Below are 23,241 nucleotides of genomic sequence, written 5' to 3'. Positions count from 1 at the left end.
TTCTCGAGAAAAACATGGATATATTTTGTGCTTTAGAAAAATCAAAAGCATTTCATTAGTTCAAGACATTCAAAGCGTTTGTAGAAAAGCAAACTGGATTGTTCATCAAATGTCTACGGACAGATAGAGGAGGTGAATACAATTCAATTGCATTCAAAGAATTCTGTAAAGCGCATGGAATTAAAAGACAGCTAACCACTGCCTTCACGCCTCAGTAAAATGGCGTTGCTGAACGTAAAAACCGTACAATCATGAACATGGTGAGAGCAGCGTTATTAGAGAAGGAGGTACCAAAAGTTTTCTGGCCAGATGCTGTGCAATGGGTGAATCACATTCTTAATAGATCTCCTACCCTCATTGTAAAAGATATGACTCTGGAAGAGGCATGGAGTGAAAGAAAGCCATCAGTCGAACACTTTAGGATTTTTGGATGTATCGGATATGTTCATATCCCTGATGTTAAAAGAAGCAAGCTCAATGACAAAAGCGTGAAGTGTGTTTTGTTAGGTTTCAAAAGTTTTCTGGCCAGATGCTGTGCAATGGGTGAATCACATTCTTAACAGATCTCCTACCCTCATTGTAAAAGATATGACTCTGGAAGAGGCATGGAGTGAAAGAAAGCCATCATTCGAACACTTTAGGATTTTTGGATGTATCAGATATGTTCATATCCCTAATGTTAAAAGAAGCAAGCTCGATAACAAAAGCGTGAAGTGTGTTCTGTTAGGTTTCAGCAGTGAATCTAAGGCCTTTAAGATGTTCGATCTAGTGGAGAAAAAGGTTCACATCAGTCGAGAGGTGATATTTGAGGAAGATAAGAAGTGGAATTGGGAAGATATTGGTTATTCTGGTGAAGAAAGCATTGAACTTGAGTGGGAAAATGATTATGAAAATATTGAGAATGCAGAGGAAGCGGAAGAAGCAGAAGAATACACTACTAACATTCCTTCACCAAACAATCCACCAACTAGAGAAATAACAGCAATAACGGGCAGGGTGAGAAAACCACCAATCTGGTCTGTAGATTATATCACAGGAGAAGGGCTATCAGATATAGAGGAAGAAGCAAACATGGCTAGAGTCAAGATTGAAACTCTAGCTTTCATGGCCATATCAGATCCGACCAGTTTTCAAGAAGCCGTAGGACATCAGAAATGGAAACAAGCGATGGATGCTGAGATACAGTCCATCGAACGGAACCACACGTGGTCGCTGACTGCACTTCCTGTTGGAGCCAAGGCTATTGGGGTTAAGTGGATCTACAAGACCAAATTAAATGAACTTGGAGAGGTAGACAAGTACAAAGCTCGGCTGGTTGTAAAAGGGTATGCTCAAGAGTACGAAGAAGATTCAATAGAGGTATTCGCACCAGTGGCTCAAATGGATACAGTAAGGATGATCATTGCTGTAGCAGCACAAAAAGGATGGGGAATCTATCAGCTCGATGTCAAATCTGCTTTTCTACATGGTGAGCTGAAGGAAGATGTATTTGTTGAACAACCATAAGGTTATGAAGTAGCAGGGAAGAAGGACATGGTTTATAAGCTGCCAAAGGCTCTCTACGGACTAAAACAAGCGCCTAGAGCTTGGTTCAATCGCATTGAGGCTTATATCGTCAAGGAAGGTTTTGTAAGCAGCTCTAATGAATAAACATTATTCATCAAATAGAAGGGAGATAAAATTCTAATTGTGAGCATTTATGTTGATGATCTATTGTTCACTAGTAATGATGAGGAGTTGTTGAATGAGTTTAAGCGCTCCATGATGGATGGATTCGACATGACCAATTTGGGGAAGATGAGATATTTTCTTGGCATTGAAGTGATGCAGAAGGCTGACGGCATCTTTATATGTCAAAGAAAATATGCTGCTGAGTTGATCGAGAGGTTTGGAATGCAAAATTACAACTCTGTTTGCAATTTGATAGTCCCTGGACAGCAAATTGGCCGAGATGAAGCTGGTGTGAAGGTCAATTCAACACTATATAAGCAAATGATTGGTAGCTTAATGTATCTCACAGCCACACGACCTGACTTGATGTTTGTGGTAAGTCTTATTAGTCGTTTTATGGCAAATCCTACTGAGTTGCACTTTGCTACTGCAAAAAGAATCATGAAGTACTTAATGGGAACTCTGAAATTTGGGATATGGTATCAACGTGAAGGGAAGAGTGAACTCTTAGGCTACACTGACAGTAACTATGCGGGAGATGTGGATGACAGTAGGAGCACTTCAGGCTATGTTTTCTTAATGAGTGGAGGAGTTGTGGCATGGTCCTCAAGGAAACAACCAATCGTCAGGTTGTCAACAACTGAAGCAAAGTATGTAGCAGCAGCTACATGTGCCTGTCAAGCCATTTGGATGAAAAGGATTTTGAAAGAAATCGGGCATGAACAAGATGAAGAGATGATTCTGTTTTGTGACGACACGTCCACTATCAAGTTATCAAAAAATGCAGTCATGCACGGAAAGTCAAAGCACAAAAGGGTTTGATATCATTTTCTCAGAGAATTGATAAAGGAACGTGTAATTAAATTGGTCTATTGCAGCACTAAGGAGCAACTGGCCGACATAATGACAAAACCTTTGAAGTTGGCATCATTTCAAAGGGTCATAGAAGCATTTGGAACGAGTGCTGTGAACTAAACTCTTGATCGAGTTCAGTTCAAGGGAGGGAGTGTTGAGTCAGCAAATTTACTGTTAGTATTTTTCCTTGTTATTAGTTAGTTTGTTAGTTAGTTTTTTTTGTTATTAATTTTTTATGGATTTCTTCTATAAAAGACATTATACCCTCTCAATAAGAAAGGATCATTTTTTGTATCTTTGCAAAGTCACTGAAATTTACAAGTTGCCTAACAAAAGTCTGCGATGATTAAATAAACTATATAATTAATAATTACATTTTCTAATGAGGAATGAATTATTTGTACTATTCCACTGAAGAATTGAAACGTGGGATGTGACTCAGTTTGAAATGAAGGGGATAAAGAATGCAGAACAAAAGTCTGCAATAATTAATAAAATTAAATAATTAATCTTTATTAATAATTACATTTTCTTGAATTGAGACGTAGGTTAGACTCGGGGTGAGCTGTGATTCAATTTGAAATTGAGGTAATAAAGAATGCATATCAAAAATTTATATGATTAATAAAACTATATAATTAATTTATATTAATAATTATATCTTCTAACGAGAAATTGATTATTTGTACGATTCTGCTAAAGAATTGAAACGTGGGTTGTGACTCAATTTGAGAAGAAGGGATAAAGAATGGAGAACAAAAAATTTGTAATAATTAATTTTAATTGATAATTACATTTTCTGACTAGAAATGAATTATTTGTACTATTTTAGTAAAGAATTGAGACTTGGATTAGACTCGAGGTGGGCTGTCACTCAATTTGAAATGGAATAGATGAACAGGATCAAAATCTAATAAAACAATATAAGTTATTTATATGAATAATTATATTTTTTTTTACTAGAAATTAATTATTTGTACCATTCTAAAAAATAATTGAAACTTGGTTTAACATGACTCAATTTAAAATAGATGATAGGAAAACTGCCTAATGTAATGATTAATAAAATTATATAATTTATTTATATTAATAATTACATCTTCTAACATGTCTTCACATTCTAATAGAAATTTATCTTTTAATATAAAAAAGGGTGCAACTCAAAATGATATTAATACCGATTTTAAAACAAACAAAGTTAAACCTTTGAAAAACAACATTGTTTTTTCTCTACATTTTCTCATCATTAAAGCAAATCATAAAATTCTTTTTCTTTTCTCTATCCCTTTTTTCTCTTCTTTATTAGATAATCTATCTAAGACCTACATAAGTATTAACAAGGTCTTACTTACCTAGCCATAACCTCCTTGTCCATTATTCTCCCACAAATTCTTAACCATTTAATATTTTTTTCATTATATCTTTTCCATGACCTACCATCAATATAGTATGCTAATGACAAACACTTTATTCTTTCTTTGCCAATTTTGTACGATAAAAAAAAAATTACTTATTAAATCCACTAAAATAATAATTTTAACTATAATATTTTATTTATTAAAATAAATTTTTCTTTTACTCACACTTTCACACATTTTTACTCATTAGTCATTCTTATATCACCTATTTCTTAATATTGAGTTTAAGTTTTCAATAACTATTCTTTGGTACGCTTTAATCTGGATTGAAATCTACCGTTTATAAAATAAGTAAGTTATATTATGTATACATTATATGAAAAATTATTAAATTAATGAGTTTTAAAAAGAAATCTTACTTACGTGATTTCTTTGCAATTTCCTCTCTTGTTATTAAACTAGTAATCCTTCTACTTAGCAATTCCTTCTTGGAATAAGATCTACTCAAAAGCTTTGATAACACTTGAATAACATTCTTATAAGCTATATTTTTTTGTCAGACATAATGCAATCTATAAGATGTTGAGATGCAGTTTGTATATTTTTGGATTGACTTGTAAACAATGTTATAAAGTGATTCAATAGCCTAGTGGGCTTTGTAAACGATGTTATAAAGTGATTCAATAGCCTAGTGGGCTTTATGCCCAACAAATGTCTAATTGAAAGAAAAAAACATAATTTTAATTATTAAAATATAAATAAGTTTTAATATAAATAGGAAAATACATCTATAATAAAAGAATAAGTACTACATATTACGTTTCTTTTGATATGAAACCAAGTAACAATCTTATTTCAATCAAGATATTCGGCTAAATATAAATTAAAACTAGTAAATAATTCTAAAATTATATTTACATAATATCTAATTAATTTTTAAATTTACTCCTACTTATATTTCTGTTTTTATATTTAATTAATTCATAAATTTTTAAAATTAAACTAATTAATTTACTAATTTATTTTAAAATGTTAGTTTTACTTTGATTTGATAAAACAAATTTTGACAGAGAAAAATATAATATATTAACAACAAATTTGAATATGATATATTCTAGCGTGACTCAAATATTATCGAAAAATAAAAATCTATTCATTATAATAGGGTCAATATAAAAAAACAATCCAATTTCAACCTGAAAAAAGAAGTCATATAAAAAATTACATTACATTTGATAAAACTCTATAATTAATTTATATGAATAATTGCATTTTTTTTACCCGAAATTGATTATTTGTACCATTCTCATAAATAACTGAAACTTGGTTGAAGCTGGATGTGGGGCATGATTCAATTTCAAATCTAGAAACTCCATTTTATGAAATTTCTGAGACAAAAGTATGTAATATTAATAAAACTATATAATTAATTTATATTAATAATTACATCTTTTAAACGATAAATGGATAAATAATTGAGACGTGGGTCCAAGTTGATGTGGGTTGTGACTCAATTTGAAATGGAGGGGATGAAGACGGCCCAACAAAAGTCTACTCTGTAAAAGTTTAATGAGTAATAAAATTATATAATTAATTTATATTAATAATTATATCTGCTGACGATAAATTTATTATTTGTACGATCTTGATAAAAATTTGAGACGTGGGTCAGACTTGAAGTGATGCGTGGATTAGATGGCCATCATAATCGAAATTGTTGAACGACTCACCTAATATTGTTTGTTTCATTTGTCGTGAATCTCTCCTACATTAGATTTACTAATTTTGTTTTTGAAATAAAAATGAATGGTTCACTTTGCACAAATGGAATAAAGGATGACAAGAATCTTGAAGCTAATGAAGAACAAATATCAAGGGAAAAGTAAAGGAATGTCAAGGGACTTGGAGAAGAGAACGAAAGTAGTTTGTCTCGTTGAAAACTTATACAAAAATTACCGATCGATTTATGAACAATATTTTCATCTTAGAGATGAAAAAGCACAATGATTAATAAAACTATATAATTAATTTATATTAATAATTACATCATCTGTGATACGTGACTCGGTTTGAAATGAAGAGTATGAAGACTGTAGATCAAAAATATGTAATGCGAGAAATGGATTATTTGTACGATCTTGATAAAGAATTGTGACATGGGTCTGACTAAGTGGTGCATGGATCAAACGGCAGCAAAACGAAAATAGTTGAGTGGCTCACCTAAATTAGTTTGTTTTAATGGTTGCGACTTTCAACTGCATTGAGGGACTCGAAGAAGGAAACAAAAGTTGTTTGTCTCGTTGAATATCTATACAAAAATTACCAATCGATTTATGAACAATATGGTCATCTTAATAGAGAGGAAGAGATGAATTCGGATGATGAATTTTATCAAAATGATTACCATACTCTCACTAAGAAGGAAATGATAAAATATTTTTGTGTCATTGAAGAATATGTGGTTTATTTTCTTTTAATTTTCCACTATTCTATCTCATTATATAAAATTGAAAGATTAGTTTCCATATATACAATGTTTTTTTATGTACTTGGTTTTGATAATGTCCTTAAAATTTTCCACTATTCAATCTCATTATATAAAATTGAAAGATTCGTTTCCATATATACCATGTTTTTTATGTATTTGGTTTTGATAATGTCCTTAAAATTCCTTTGCATGACATATGATATTGGCCAATATTTAAGAGAGGTTTGAATCTCGGCAAAGGAAGCTATCAAGTATTCCAACAAATATAATCGTTTTAATTCTCTCTTTTTGTGTTCTTTTATTATGGGATGAAAAAATAAATGGTCATTTCCTCTTCTCAATGTGTGGGTGCTTTTATATATATATATATATATATATAATAATGTTTCCTTGTCTTGTATAGATAGGGAACTAATTTGTGATTCTGTAGACGTTGTGAAGGTGAATAGTGCAGGGACATGTTTGACAAGGTATTACATCATATTTGATGTGAAGTCAATTGGAACATCGCTGAATTTCTCAAGATAACCTTCCTAGTAGGGGTGTACATGGTCCGGGTTGGGTTGGGTTAAAAGATTTTTTTTTTACCCAACCCAAAAGTTCGGGTTGGTTGGATTGGTAACCCAACCCAACCCTCTATTTTCGGGTTGGGTTTAGGTTGGTACAAAAAAAAAATTAATTTAATTTGTATGACCTAAAATGATAAAACAATTACCACTCATAAGCTTGTAGATTAAAAGTATCAAATTCTCTATTGCATTCATATTTGTAAATGAATTAATTCTAAAGCTATCACATCTAATTAAATAGAGGTGATGAAAATTAAAATTTTGATTAATAATACTATATAATTAATTATTATTAATAATTACATTTTCGGACTATAAATAAATTATTTGTACAATTCTGATAAAAAAAATTTAAACGTGTGCGTGACTCGGTTTGAAATTGAGTGGATGAAGACTGCAAAATAAAAGTATGCAATCATTAAGAAAACTATATAATTATTTATATTAATAATTAATCGTTTGACACTAAATAGATTATTTGAATGATAAAGAATTGAGACGTGGGTCAAACTTGAACTGAGGCGTGACTCAATTTAAAATGAAGTGTTGCAGTTAACAATGATTAAAAAAATTATATAATTGATTTAAATTTATAATTACATTTTCTAATAAGAAATGAATTATTTGTACGATTTTGATAAAGAATGGAAACGTGGGGCGTTATTCAATTTGAAATTGAGGATGAAGAAACAAAAGTCTGCCATGATTAACAAAATTATATAATTAATTTATATTATTAATTACCTTTTCCGATTAGAAATGAATTATTTGCAAGATTCTTATAAAGAAATGAGACGTGGGTAGTGAGCTATGATTCAATTTGAAACGAAGGGAATGAAGAATACAAATCAAAAGTATATAATGATTAATAAAACTATATAATTATTCTATATGTCTTTTAACTAGAAATGAATTATTTGTACAATTTTAATAAAGAATTGAGATGTGGGGTCGTGACTCAATTTGAAATGAGGGGATAAAATATGCACGACAAAATTTGCAACAATTAATAAAATTATATAATTAATTTATATTGATAATTATATTTTCTAACGACAAAGGAATTATTTATACAATTATGAAAAAGAATTGAGATGTGGGTTAGATTCGAGATGGACTGTGACTCAATTTGAAAGAGGGGAAATGAACCATGCAGAACCAAAGTCTATTATAATTAATAAAATTATATAATTAATTTATATTAATAATTACATGTTCTTACGAGAAAAAAATTGTTTGTACGATTCTGATAAAAGACTAAAATGTGGGTATATACAGGTCGCCCAATACTAAAATTAATATACATCTAAAATATTATTACTTAATAAAGACAAAATAATTATGGAAACTCACTCAATTGATACCATAATTATTCACCCTCTTACCACCTCTATCTTTTCTCATCTAATTCTTAGTAATTCAATATTTTTTATCCTTTTTTAAATCTCAGTTATCTTATATTTTTTTTATTTTAACATATCTTTGGATTAGACCAACCAAAATTATTCATGAAATCTCACCCCAATCAAACCAAAATTATTCATTGAAATCACATTTGAATAAGAGTGAATTTAAGGAGAAGATAATTGAGAAATATTTTTTTTTTTAAAAATGGAGTGATACTACTCATATCAATCCATTAATCAAATACATCATTCCTTCGGGTCAACAAATAACCATGATAATATATTGAGTGTTTGCTTCCATGACATCTATCTTCTCAATTCCCTCTCTTCTTTGAGTTAATGGCGAATAATGTGAACTTAATAGTTTTGGTATATTTTTTTCTCCTTTTAAACTTAGTTATGAGCATGACTTTAATAGTTTGTGTAAATGTAGAATGAAAGAAAATTAATTTTAAAGTGGGAGAAATTTAAAACTAAATATTTATGGTGCAAATTTCTATTTTACTCAAACCAAGGAAAACAAATAATTATTTGTTTATTTTCTAAGGGTTGTTTGGTTTATGTTGGGTGATGATATCAATGAGGATGTCATTTGATTAAAGTTTTAATCAAGATCATATCTATTAGACCCAAATTTTTTTATAAAAAATTAAACAAACAATTTAAGGAAAGGTTTTTTTTTTTTCTCTATAAGTTTAACCAAATTATTATTATTATTTTTTTTTATGAAAAAACATTCAATATTAAACCAAAGAAATAATCTTACCTACTTTTTTTTCAAATTTGATTGTAAGTAATAATATTAGGCCTTATATTTATTACCAGAATTTAAGAGAATTTAAGTTAATTTGGATAAATAAATAAATAAATAATTAAATTTTGAATTTAGTATAATTAGCACAATTTCTTGTCTAACCCAAAAGGTTGAATTACAGTTGTATGATAAAATTTAGGAAGAATCGTAATGGTTGAATATTTAAATGTTAGTAAAGAAATAGTAATTTAAACTAATTTTATTTAATAGATAGCAATATTATTTCACCCGCTGATTCTCGTGGCTCGATCATAGAATTTATGTTGAAATATGGTCAATATTACCATCTCTTACTCTTAGGATGCTAATTCTTGTCGTTGGATCATAGCTATGATTTATGTTGAAATATGGTCAACATTAACATCTCTTACTCTTCGGGTCTGTTTAATTTCAACCAGCCAATTTTATGACAGGAGTTTATGTTTCATGAGGAGGGTTCAACAATTTTTTTTTATGGTGCAGAAATCGTGAATGGAACAACGGGAGAAGAATAATAACTTGAATGACAGGAGAAGAATAATCTAGTTACTCGAAAATATTTTATAACTATTTATACTTGATATTCTATGTCCTTGCATTCTAATCGAAATTTATGCTTACTATATTTAAACATACCATTAATTTTATATATCAACTCAAAATGATATTAATACTTTGAAACAAGTAAAATTAAACCTCCATATTTTTATTGATGGGAGCATTTACTCTAGATTAAACCAAAACATAACTTTTTTTTTTTCTCTATCCCTCCTTTCTCTTGTTTATTATCATGATAATTTATCTAACAAATACATACCACCTCCATCCCCATTCTTCCCCATAAATTCTTGATCATCCCATATTTTTTACCATTATCATACTTTCCATAACCCACAATCAAAATAACATGTCAATAACATGTCAATGAAAAACATTTTTTTTTTTTTTGCCAATTCTGTGTGGTAAGAAAAAAAAAATTACTCCTTAGCTAAAATAATGATCTTTAACCATATTATTTTATTTATTAAAATAATTTTTTCTTTACTTACACTTGTCTAGCTCATCAATCATTCTTATACTGGTCGTTCTTGATATTGAGTTTAGGTTTTCAATAACTATTCGTTGTACGCTTTAATTTAGATTGAAATCTACCGTTAATAAAATAAGTTATATTATGTATACATTAAATGAAAAACTATTAAATTAATGAATTCTAAAAAGAAAGCTTACTCTGTGATTTCTTTGCAATTTCCTCATTTATCATTAAACTTTAACTTAGCAATTTCTTTTATGGGATAAGATTCAATTAAAAGCTTTTGTAACATATAAGGAATAGCATTCTATATTTTTTTGAATTAGAGATCCAACCATCTATAAGATGTAACTTGGAGTATATTTTGTATTGACCCTTGTAAACGATGTTATAAAGTGATTCAATAGCCCAGTGGCACTTATGACAACAATAGTCTAATTGAAAAAAACATAACTTCAATTATTAAAATATAAAATAAATCTTATTATATATATGAAAATACATTTATAATGAAAAAATAAGTAATACATGCTACATCTATTGATTTGGAATGATAGTAACAATGTTATGTCAATCAAGATATTCTGTTAAATAAAAATTAAAACTAATAAATAATTCTAAAATTATATTTACATAATATTTTACTCTGGCTCATATTTGAGTCTTTGTATTTATTTCATTCATAATTTTTTAAAATTAAACTAATTTGTTCACTAGTTTATTTTAAAAGGAAGTTTTTGTGATAAAAAAAATTCTTAGACAAAGAAAAAGATAATATATTAACCGAGCATGATATATTTTAGCGTGACTCAAATATTATCGAAAAATAAAAATTTATTAAATACGATAAGGTCGATATGAAAAAACAATCCAATTTGAGTGTGAAAAAAATCAACTAATTCTTTGGTTTTCACTTCAATTTCTTTAATTTGCCTTATTTTTTCTCCCATCTCTCATGAGTTTCTTGAATGGATTCAACTAGAAAAAAGAAATAATAACAAAATTTAACAAGTTCCATTTCCATTTTCATTTCTAGAATTTGATATATTTGATGTTTAGTCTCAACTATATTAATAAGAAACGAGAAGAGAAAACAAAAATGAGGAATGATATAAGAAAACAAGAAAAGAAATGAAACTAATACATCTAGTGTCATTGAAAACACATCCCAAAAAGAAAAGGTAAAAGAAAAAACAGAAAAGAGGAAACTACCTGCAAGCAAGAAGAAAAGAATGAAATAAGATGAACAAGAACAAGAAGAGATGAATCCCCTCCTAACGAGCAAGCAGAAGCGGAAGCTCCGCGAGAGTAAGTGAAAGAGAATGAAATGAGATGAGCAAGCACAAGAAGAGAAGAAATCCCCTCCCTATGAGCAAGCAGAAGTGGAAGCTCCCTTCGAGCAAGCGGAAGAGAAGGACCATAGAGAAAAAAATGAATGATATAAGAAAATAAGAAAAGAAATTAAACCAATACATTGTAGTTGAAAACACATTCCAAAAATAAGAAGAGATGAATGAAATAAGACATATCTTGAGCAGTTGTAGCTTGGATTTAGGCAAGAACAAGAAGGGATGAATCTCCTCTCGTGTGGAAAATAAGAAAAGAATGAGAGCTGAGAGGAATAAAATGAAAAGGGGAGGAAACTTCGTCACATCTTGCGAGAAGAAATGGAAGCTACTGAGAGCGAGCGAAATAGAAGGAAAACATTTAAAAAAATGAAAAGAAGGAGGAAGAAGTATGAAATCTACCGGTTAAAATAAGCCAAGAGGGAGGAGAGATGAACCTGATCTAAAGCTGTGCCAATGTATAAAAGAAAAATGATGAAAATGGAGAATAGTGAAAGAGAAATAGCCAAGGAGAAAGATTGAAAGGGCTACAACTTGACAAAGAGTTAGAGAAGGGACTGTGGAACAATGTAAGAATCAGAAAAATTATTTTGATTCTCTCTCACAAACACAAACGACCATGATGACCATTCCGCATATAAGTTAGTAATTAGGCAAACACAACACTATGAACTGAAATTAATCTTTTTCCCCACTTTCATCTGATCTCTTTGATTGAAGGAAGGATGAGTATGATTGAAGGAAGGATGAGTATATAGCACAAAATGGTTTGACACCTTTGCAGCTTAAGTATATATTTGAAGTTGAGTACGACAGTCTATAAGATGTACAGGTGCAGCTTGAAGCATGTTTTTGTATTCACCTCGTTAAGGATGTTGTAAATGATTCCCTAGCCCCTGCTATGACCCATTAACGGTATAATGGTAAGGAAAAAAAAAACATAATTTTAATTATTAAAGTGCAAAATAAATCTTAATATAAATATGAAAATACATGTATAATAAAAAGATAATTAATACTTCTTACATTCTCTTGATCTCGAATTGGAGTAAGAATATTATGTTGAAACTAATCAAAATTTCTTTCTGCAATTTTAAATCAAAATTAAGTAAATAATCCTAAAATTGTATTTAAATGTACAAATTTTCATCAATTCAATGATTTTATCAACTAATATGTAGGTTACATGTTTGGTCCACGTTCACTAAGGGAGGATTGTTGAGGATTATTGGGAATGAGCACTACAAGAATAATTGATACGATAGCTTACGAAAAACGCTATCGTAGACTTTTTATAGCGTTTTTCGTACGTCATGACAGTCCATGTTATTAAAAGTTGGACTGTTTATAGCATTTTTTTATAGCTATAATAGAATTTAAATTATAGTTTATATACGTTGCTATGAAAATATATTATAGCGTTTTATTAAATCTGTAATATATTTAATATGACTAAAATATTGTGTTATCATTGACGTATAATAAAAAAAAAATTAATGCTATGATATAGTATTTATAGCTTTAATATGATGCTATAATAAAGTTGTTTATTCATTTATAATCATTATAATTATTGTAATAACTTTTTAATAGCATTTATTTTTCATTGTATTTTAAGAATGTATTATTTTAACTAAATAAACACGGAGGAAATACTAGTAACACATTAAATGTCTTGACTTCCATTCATAATTGAAATTTTATTATAATAGTAGTATTCAATCATTTCTTGAAATAAAGAAGTTATTCAAATCATACAAGATAAATTATTATCTACTATTTGCAATGATGTTATACGTCTTCCGGCCACTATCCCATCCAGACTTTGTAGTGCAAGTCCTCTATCATCTTTAATTTCCTGTAAATAACCAACAATCTTAGCTTTATATACAAATATATATTTTTTTTAATAAAAAAAGAGTATAGCATTTGTACCGAAATGTGTAAGTCATGACTTCATCCTTAGTCACACACCTACATCAAACGTACATTAGTTGAATAACTAAGTAAAAAATCAATAATACCGAGATAACTAGATAATGAAATAAATCTAAAATATATTTCAAATACACATAGTTGAAAATATCAAAAACTTCATAAATGAGATCAACCATCCACAAACCAAAACAAAAAACAAAGGTTATCAACAACAACCATAAGAGTTCAAGTATCTTCACTCTGGTAACTACTCCAAAATTACTTTAATTTAAAGTCTCCTTATTTTGACATTTCCCCCTTCAAGTCCCTTCAAGGTACATTTAAACCCTTCCAAATTAAATTTTTAGAAACTCACACCAACATCCACTCCAACAAATAATGGGTACAAACATTTCCCCCTTCAAGTCCCTTCAAGGTACATTTAAACCCTTCCAAATTAAATTTTTAGAAACTCACACCAACATCCACTCCAACAAATAATGGGTACAACAGTTTACTATCTTCAAATATAAAGATCCAGGCATAAAAGTTCTATGACCAATTAAGACAACATATTAACAATAAATTAATATGAGAAAGTAGATAGGAGCATTGTTAAGGATATTTAGTAATAAATTATACTTTCCCGTATATATTATATTTGATATTTTATTACAAGGCAAATATCTAATATTTGCCTTATTACTATAGATATCTTTCCATTTATTGTTATTTCCATTTATTACTATTTCCATATCCTTGTAATTTATTTGATTATAAATAAGATAACTTTCACACCATTTAGGTGTGGTGGATTAATCAAACATTCACAAGCATAATGGAGACAAAGTCCTTTTGAAAAACATGATCTAATCTAGAGAACGCTTATATAAAAAGAAAATCCATATATTACCTCATGACATTCAAAAACTAGGCAGCGTATTCAGTCTGCAAATCAAAGTTACATCTAAGAGTATAGTAGAAGCAGAAGACATAGCAATAAAAGAAAATAAATAACTAAATCTGCTAGAATGTATGCTTTCACCTGAATAAGTAGAGGTTGGTTTTCTATGTCGTGGAAGTGTTGATAAGGTACATAGTTTCACAAGAATAAGTAGAAAGTTAAAAACTAACAACACTATTATTTTAAAGAGTACGAAAACAAATTGATAATGCATAACAAGTTCTTGTAAGAGAGCCAAATTGAAGGTATCCTATTACTTTTAGGTTAAGTAAAAGAAAACTTTCAATTTTAACATGTTATAGTATAATCAATGCTAAATGTTTAGAGAACTTAGCGATAAAACCATATAATTGTCTAAGAAAATTATATTTCATTGACAATCAATCGCCACTGAAACGGAGGTGGAGTTACACCATGAACCACAACGAATTATGAAACAATTAAATTATATGAAATTAACTAAAAAAGGTAAGGTGAAAAGTGAGATTTCATTCTTGTAATGCACCAAAGACATCCGATAATTTGTTTGAGACAAGTAGAGAAATTTAAATCCAAAATTTTGAAAATATACTTGTTTCATATAAAGGCATGACAATGCTATCTATGAAAAAAAAAAATATATATATAAAGCAATACAGTAGCTTACAACTTAAACTTAAGCAATAACTACAAGTAAAGTACCACGATAAAGCTAATAGTTTTAGTCCAAGATCCTTCCAAGTAGGCCAAATCATCGTTACATACGAGGTGGGGTGTCATGAAAAGCTAAACTATTTAGAACCTGGACAACATCTCTTCCTTCAACCATTTTTGTTCTGACCAAATTTTTCGAAGTAGTCTTCCTACACAAAATGGATAACAAGTATTAATGTCACTAAATGTCTGCGATGGGAACCATTAATTTTTCTATACTATTTGAATCTACATTCACATCACAAGGTCGTATCCAAGAATTTTTGTAAGGAAAAATTTAGTGTTATATAATTTTCTTAATTTAAGACAAGCTGAGAGGGGCAAACCTCCATTACTCCACCTTGTTTTAGTGTGAAGAATAAAATAGACAAGTTGCTGATGCACAGTAAAATAGAATATCTATAACTCCAAAATGCTAAAAAAAATCTATAAAGAACACAATGTTACTAAATTAAAATAAATAATAGAAAATAACTCAAAAGAACTATATCCAACACATTATACTGTTTTTTCAACCATATTATTTAGTCAATTATTCGGACTACTATAATTTATTTCTAAGTTTGATCAATTAAATGAAAATCTAAAGCAGTTACATATATCTTTATCAAAAGTCTACAAAGAGACTAAAGTAGGTAACTTGTGAATTTACAGATAATATATATACTTGGTCCGTATTTTATTACTTTTGGAGATATAATAGTCTTATTTACCTCACCTATTTAATTCATACATAACCTAAACAAAGTTAAGTAGTTAACTCTAGTAAACAGGATATAGAGCTACCTTGTATAAACTAGACACTCAACATATCATTGTCTCGTTAGGCTTACGGACTTCAAGGGTTGGCACATGGTCTTAGGCCTATTTTTCCTCCACAGATTTGAACTCAAAATTTTACTAAATCTAACGCCCAAAGAATCTCTCGTTTCTTCCAAACAAAAACAATTTAACAAAAAAAAGAAGGAAAGGACCCTCAAGGGAAAATCGTACTAATTTCACGATGGAAAAGAATCATATTCAAATTGAACTAATTAATGTACACAAATGTTCAGAAAAAAGCTTTAAAATCAATAAACATAAGATTAAATCAATCTATAACAACTAGAAAGCTAACGAGAACCAAGAAAACAATTGGAAAGAAATTTCTATAATTGAAAGAGCTACCTTCTTACCTAACAAAAAAAATGTAGAGCCAATTAAAACTGAAATCCTACTATTAAATGTAAAAAATGTAAGAACTTCAATTCTAAATTCTTAGAACTTGAAAGGAAACTCTAGAATCAATATTGTGAATGAACAGAGTTTTAAGTAACAATAAAAAAAGTGATGAGATAAAATCGAATAGAGAAGAAATAGAAAAAGACCTGAGTGAACAGTGAAATGGGAGAAGGGGAGAACTGAAAAATGTAGAGGGAGTTGAGAGAGAAATGGAGAAAGGAAAACCCGTAAATGCACAGACAGAAAAAGAAAATGGGTGAGTGTAGAGAGAGAAAAATGGGCAAAGCTATAAGATTTTTTTTTTAAACCCAACTTTAGCGCTTTTTGTTTGAGTGCAGAGAAAGAGAAATGGGCCACATAGAGAGAGAAATTGGCAGATTGAGTGTGTATTTTTTTTTTCTTTTTTTTTTTTTCTTCTTTTCTTATAGCGTATTCTTTAAAATGTTATAAAGAAAAGCTATTATATGATATATATCTTGCAGTGGAGTTCCACATTGGTTAATTTAGTGGAAGAGCATAGAGTTTATAAGTGAGGAATACTATCTCCATTGGTTCGAGCTCTTTTAGGAAGCCTAAAGCATCGAACAAAGAATTAATATAGAAAAATATTTTTATAGAATAAATTTAACAAATAAAGATTATAGTTGAATTTTAAGAAAATATGGTTGTATGATCAAACTCAATACTAGGTGATTGGTTGGTAAAAATCTAAAAAGATTATAGATGAATTTTGTTCTATTTCTTTTAAATAAATTTTAAAAAAAGATGGTTGCATGATCCAACTCAGTACTGGTGGTGATTGGTTGGAGAAGAAGGACAAGTGTGATTAGTTTGATTTTCCAACTCAGTACAGGTGTGATTGGTTGGAAAAGAAGGACGGGTGGTGATTAGTTTGATTTTCTAAGTATCTAATTTACAGTTTCCTTATTATATTAGGATTTACAAGTTTCTAGTTTCCTTATTTTCAAATTAGGATTTACAAATTTCATGAAGTACCTAACTTTTACATGTTTCATGTTTCCTTATTATAGGCGAGAATTAGTGGATTATAAGCATGAACTAGCGGGATCGGGCACTCAATGTACATGCTCGTTTAAACTCCAAGATGATGAAAAGCTATATGAAGTAAACGAATAAAAAGTCAGCGAAATAGATTTTGGAATTCATTGGAATAGATTGAAATAGTAGCCGGTTTGATGAGATCATTAATCTTGAATGTATCTTTTTGAAAGAAAAAATGTCGACCATTTCGATGGACACCATACCTAAGTCCATGAAAACAAGTAGTATTATAAGTCTCGGCAATGTTTAATTACATGTCACCAATGTACCGAAACATGTAAATGATCCTTTAGATCATTTTACAAGATATATATCCAGAATGATGAACACGGGTTGATATGCAGAACAATGAACATTGATTTACACTATGCTAACAAAAAAAGGTAGAACTAATGGGGCAAACAAGATCCAGAATTGTCTCAATAGAACTAACACCATCTTCTCTCTTCTCTCTAGATGTTTTGCTTCTCTCATTCTCTCAGAATTTTCGGTATCTCTCTCGTCTGCCTTTGCTCCTTTATAGATTTGGTAACCTCAAGAGGTTGGCCGATGAGACCGATCGGCCATCAATTGAGCAACAATAAAGCCATCAATAGAGACTTGAGTGAGACTCGAGGTGGGGCATGATTCAGTATTGATTAATAATACTATATAATTAATTTATATTAATAATTACATTTTTTAGTATAAATGAATTATTTGTACCATTCTGATATTATAACTCCCTTTTAAAATTGAGTGGATAAACCTTGCAAAAACAAAAGTATGCAATTATTAATAAAATTATATAATTAATTTATATTAATAATTACATATTCGGTAGCTAACCATATCAATAAACTCAATCTCTAAATTTCTACCTGATATTAATGTTATATAATTTTCATTTCAGAATTAAATGTATTGATTTTATGTTTAAATTTTAAAATTAATCTATATCTAAAATATTATTACTTAATAATTGCAAAATAATTATAGAAACTCATTAATATTATTATTTGATACTAACTTATTCACTCTTCTACCATCTTCATCTTTCTTCCTTTTATTAGTTGGACGACAACGTTTTTTTTTTCTCTCTTTCTTTTATTTATTATCAGATAACATAATCTATCTAACAAATACATAGGACTTACATTACTATTAACAAAGTCCTACTTACTTTCCTATAACCTCCTTCTGTCTGTTCTTTCCCACAAATTCTTGATCATATAATATTTTTTACCATTATCATTTTTTCATAACCCACGACCAAAACAATGCTAATGAAAAAGTCTTATGTCATCCTTTTGCTAATTCTACACTAAAAAAAAGAGAAAAATATGTTACTTCTTAAATCAATAAAATTATCAATAATTCTTATATTCCTTGTTTCTTCATATTGAGTTTAGGTTTTCAATAACTATTCATTGGTACGTTTTAATCTAAATTGAAATCTACGTTAAGAAAATAAGTAAGTTATATTATGTATATATTAAATGAAAGATTATTAAATTATTGAGTTCTAAAAATAAATCTTACTTCTTTAATTTCTTTGCATTTTCATATTTGTCGTTAAACTTGTAATTTCTGCTTAGCAATTCCTTCTTAAATAAAATCCACTCAAAAGCTTTCCTAACACATGAGAATAACATTGTTCTAAATTATATTTTTAGGATTTGAGATAATTGTATAACATTCTTTCATACTTTTAAACTATATTTTTTGGATTTGGGATTACTCAATCTATAAGATGTTGAGCTGCAGCTTGAAATATATTTTTGTATTGACTCTTGTAATCTATAAGATGGTAAGCTGCAGCTTGAATTGAAGTATATTTTTGTATTGACTCTTGCCATCTATAAAATGTTAAGCTGCATCTTAAAGTATATTTTTGTATTGACTCTTGGAAACGGGTGTTATAAAGCGATTCAATAGCCCATCAGAGTTATGCCCAACGACAATCTAATTGAAAGAAAAGAAAAAAAAAAAACCAATATATTTCAATTATTAAAATTTAAAATAAATCTTAATATAAATATGTAAATACATCTATATAATTAAAAAATAAGTAATATATACTGTATCTCTTCTGATTTGGTTCTGATTGTTCTGATTTGGAACTGGAGTAACAATGTTATGTCAATCAAAATATTCTGTTAAATAAAAATTAAAATTAGTAAATAATTTTAAAATTATATTTACATAATATCTAATTAATTTTCAAATTTACTCTTACTGAGTTTTTGTATTTAATTAATTCATAATTTTTTTAAATTAAACTAAATGCATTAATTTATTTGAAAATGCAAGTTTTAAGTGATGTGATAAATAAAATTTATTAAACAAAAAGGAGAATATATTAACAACAAATCTAAACATGATATATTTTAGCGTGACTCAAATATTATTGAAAAAAAAAATTCATTATCATATTGTCAATATGGAAAAAAACAATCTAATTTCAACGTAAAAAAGATTGTATAAAAAAAATATACGATAATATTCAGTAAAAATTATTTTGTACAAAAATGAGATTCTAAGAAAATTATTTTGTTCAACCAATACTCTATCTTCCCTTCCCTCTATTTCTTCACTGATCCCATGAGTTTCATCAATCCATTCAACAAGAAAAAAGTTACAGTAACAAAATTTACCAAGTTCCATTTTCATTTCCATTTCTAGAATTTGATCGATTTGATGTTTAGTCTTAGTCACAAAAGGTAAAACAAAAGTGAGATATGATTTAAGAAAACAAGAAATGAAATGAATATATCTAATGTCGTTAAAAAATACATTAAAAAAGAAAAGGGGAAGCTCTCTGCAAGCAAGAAGAAAAGAATGAAATGAGATGAACAAGAACAAGAAGAGATGAATCCCCTCCCTACAAGTGAGAGAGAACGTAATAAGATAAAGAAGAACAAAGATGAATCCCCTCCCTACAAGTAAGCGAGAGAGAATGTAATAAGATAAACAAGAATAAAGATGAATCCCCAGCTTGCGAGCAAACAGAAGTGGAAGCTCCTTGTGAGCAAGCGGAAGAGAAGGACTACAGAGAAAAAAAATGAATGATATAAGAAAACAAGAAAACAAATGAAACGAAGACATCTAATATCCTTGAAAACACATTCCAAAAGCAATAAGAGACGAATGAAATGAGACGTACTTTAAGCCATCGTAGCTTTGGATTTAGGCAAGAACAATAAGAGATGAATCCCCTCCCTTGTGACAAATAAGAAATGAATGAGAGCGAAAACGGAATAAAATGAAAAGGGGGAGGAAACTCTGTTCCATCTGGCAAGAAGATGTGGAAACTCACTGCCAGTGAGCTAAACATAAGGAAAACATAGAATAAATGAAAAGGAGAAGAAAGAAGTATTGAAATTACAAGTTAAAATAAGTAAAGAGGGAGGAGAGATGAACCTGATTTGGAAGCTGTGCCAATTAAAAAATAAAAAAAAGAAAAATGATGAAAAGGGAGAAGGTAAACAGCAACAACCTATTTTGATTCATTCCGCATATAAGTTAGTAACTAGGCCAACAGTAAATTGTGAACGGAAATTATTCTTTTCCACAACTTTCACCTAATCAAATCCTCTCAAAGAATGATGAGTATATGGCACAAAATGGCTTGACACCCTCTATTGCTATACAAAATACAAGCGTAATAGCGTGTTGCTCAACAATCCCCACGTCGAAGCAACGATTTAAGAATCTCTTCTAGAAATAGTTAAGACCAGTTCCACCACCCATGCGAGCGTGGATAGCCACAATGCTATTGTCCATCTCGACTTCTTTTATAAAAAACTCAAAGTATTGAGTGTATGAAAGTGTGGTAAATTTTGGCTTGAATTAATTGCCTGTTTTAGGGTCAAACTTGACGACTCCTTAATGGTAAAACATATAATGATTAATGTTTTTCAGTCACAATAGAGACTAACCGTGCATTTTATCTGCAGCTGCTTCTGCTGGTGGATAGCCCTTCCCTCTTTTGTAATAATGTGGATCAATACATATCTGGGGTTGGTATCGAATTCACATCATCTAAAATGGTGATCAAATATTTCAAATTGTGTCCATCCACAGAATCAATGTAGTACAGGCCAAGCTGCTAAAAAAAAGTCTATCCCGAAATACTTATCATACCTCTTACATGTTATCGACTTCTACATCAACTTTATGGGCTTGTCCCCCAATTAATAATTACATCTTAGGACCATAACTGGATTATTTGTACAATTCTAATAAATAATTGAGAAGTGGGTCAAACTCGAGGTGGACCGTGACACAGTTTGACATGTAGGGGATGAAGATTGCATAGTAAAAGTCTGCAACACACCCATGATTTAAAAAACTGTATAATTAATTTATATTAATAATTAAGAATTATTTATACGATTCTAATAAAGAATTCAGACATCGATTATTTGTATGATTTCTTCACACCTCTTTTAAGTTTTATCAATCTAATAAAAAATTATTTTGGATTCAACCTCTCGTCACTAACTTACTAGAAAAAGAAATAATAACAAAATTTACTAAGTTTCATTTCCAAAAGTTAGGCTTTCATTTCCATTTTCATTTCTAGAATCTGATCTGATATATAGTCTCAAGTACATTAGCAAGGAAGAGGGAAAACAAAAATGAATAACTATATAAAAAAACGAGAAAAGAAATGAAAGGTCTAATGTCATTAAAAACACATTAGAAAAATAAAAAGGTAAAGGAAAAGTAGAAAAGTGAAAATGAATGAAATGGGCCTAACTTTGTAGTTTTGTATTGAAGAAAGAATAAGAAGAGATAATCTCATCCCTATGACAAAGCGAATAAAGCCAAAATAAAATGAAACTAAAATGCTGATTTGTTTTTTAAATATGCCAAACTAATGGAGATTAATTAAGTCACTACATCCTTTCCATCTTTAGGATTTAAATATGTCAAACTAACAAGAAACAAATCCTTTCTATTTTTAGGATTTAAATATGACAAATCAGAAACAAAAAAGCTTGTATTTAATACTCTTTTTGTTTTTTTCTTCTTCAAAGGTTTTCCTTCAGGTCAACCATTTTCTCCAATTTGTTCGGTCATTCTTCTTCAAAGGTTTTCCTTCAATTTTTACATGTCAACCATTTTCTCCCATTTGTTCCGTAAAAAACAACAAGCAGAAGAGGAAGCTCATGAGAGTGTAACAGAAGTAAAACAGAGATTCTCGATTTTTTTATTAATAAATCTAAGAGGAAGCTCATGAGAGTGTAACAGAAGTAAAACAGAGATTCTCGATTTTTTTATTAATAAATCTATATAATTAATTTATATTAATAATTACATTTTTCTTTTTTACTATAAATGAATTAATTAATAAATCTATATAATTAATTTATATTAATAATTACATTTTTCTTTTTTACTATAAATGAATTATTTGTACAATTATGATAAAAAAAATTGAAACTTGTGACTCAGTAACAAATTGAGTGGATGGATACTGTAGACATATATTTTTACATGTCAACCATTTTCTCCCATTTGTTCTGTAAAAAACAACAAGCAGAAGAGGAAGCTCATGAGAGTGTAACAGAAGGAGAGGAAGCTCATGAGAGTGTAACAGAAGTAAAACAGAGATTCTCGATTTTTTTATTAATAAATCTATATAATTAATTTATATTAATAATTACATTTTTCTTTTTTACTATAAATGAATTATTTGTACAATTATGATAAAAAAAATTGAAACTTGTGACTCAGTAACAAATTGAGTGGATGAATACTGTAGACATAGTATGCATGGATTAATAAATATATTATAATTAATTTATATTAATAATTATATTTTCTCACAATAAATGAATTATTTGAATGATAAAGAATTGAAGAGTGGGTCAGACT

The 23,241-nt window shown here is 29.0% G+C and overlaps 1 long non-coding RNA gene across 1 annotated transcript; it reads right to left on the bottom strand.

Annotated features, from left to right (window-relative positions):
* Nucleotides 1-13,328: 13,328 nt before the first annotated feature.
* LOC111436687 lies at nt 13,329-14,528 on the bottom strand. Its single transcript, XR_002709302.1, has 3 exons — nt 14,482-14,528; nt 13,475-13,493; nt 13,329-13,377 (listed from the first exon to the last, which is right to left on the bottom strand). It is a non-coding gene; the product is annotated as an uncharacterized LOC111436687 (long non-coding RNA).
* Nucleotides 14,529-23,241: the final 8,713 nt, after the last annotated feature.

Source organism: Cucurbita moschata, unplaced genomic scaffold (assembly GCF_002738365.1).
Source record: "Cucurbita moschata cultivar Rifu unplaced genomic scaffold, Cmos_1.0 Cmo_Scf00058, whole genome shotgun sequence".
Taxonomy (NCBI): domain Eukaryota; kingdom Viridiplantae; phylum Streptophyta; class Magnoliopsida; order Cucurbitales; family Cucurbitaceae; genus Cucurbita; species Cucurbita moschata.
Note: the sequence above shows the minus strand (reverse complement) of the source record. Positions and strands in the feature narration are given on the sequence as shown.